Consider the following 441-nt stretch of genomic DNA (forward strand, 5'->3'; position numbering starts at 1 on the left):
GTGAGAAGTATACCAACCTCCCCCTATTTCCTCAATGACCACCACCAAATTCCTCCATAGGAGGACTTCACAAAATGTCAAGGGATTTCTAGGATATACAAAGATCAGGTTGAGATATTCTGGTTTACATAGTCAATCTGAATAATTTAGGTGGGAAAGGCAACTGTTCTCAAGGGTTGGATTTACTGTTTTCTTCAAATTTTGACTGTACCTTACCTACAGTGGCACAAATTAACACAAGTATTTTTGAAGAGAAAATTCCATTATTTCTTGTTTTCTTTGAGAGCTGTCCCCCCCTCCCCTTGTTTGGAAGGTTTGCCATACTTTGCTTCCATCTGAGCCAGAAAATTGTCCATTTCCTTTTGCTGATCTTTTTTTTTTTAAATAGTTTTATTTTTTATTTTATTTTTTTAATTTTTTTATTTGTTTTTTTTGCTAAAA

The 441-nt window shown here is 34.0% G+C and overlaps 1 pseudogene; it reads right to left on the reverse strand.

Annotated features, from left to right (window-relative positions):
* Positions 1–263: 263 nt before the first annotated feature.
* LOC102244421 overlaps positions 264–441 on the reverse strand; it is a 1,670-nt pseudogene continuing 1,492 nt past the window's right edge.

Source organism: Myotis brandtii, unplaced genomic scaffold, assembly GCF_000412655.1.
Source record: "Myotis brandtii unplaced genomic scaffold, ASM41265v1 scaffold994, whole genome shotgun sequence".
In the NCBI taxonomy this organism is placed as follows: Eukaryota; Metazoa; Chordata; class Mammalia; order Chiroptera; family Vespertilionidae; genus Myotis; species Myotis brandtii.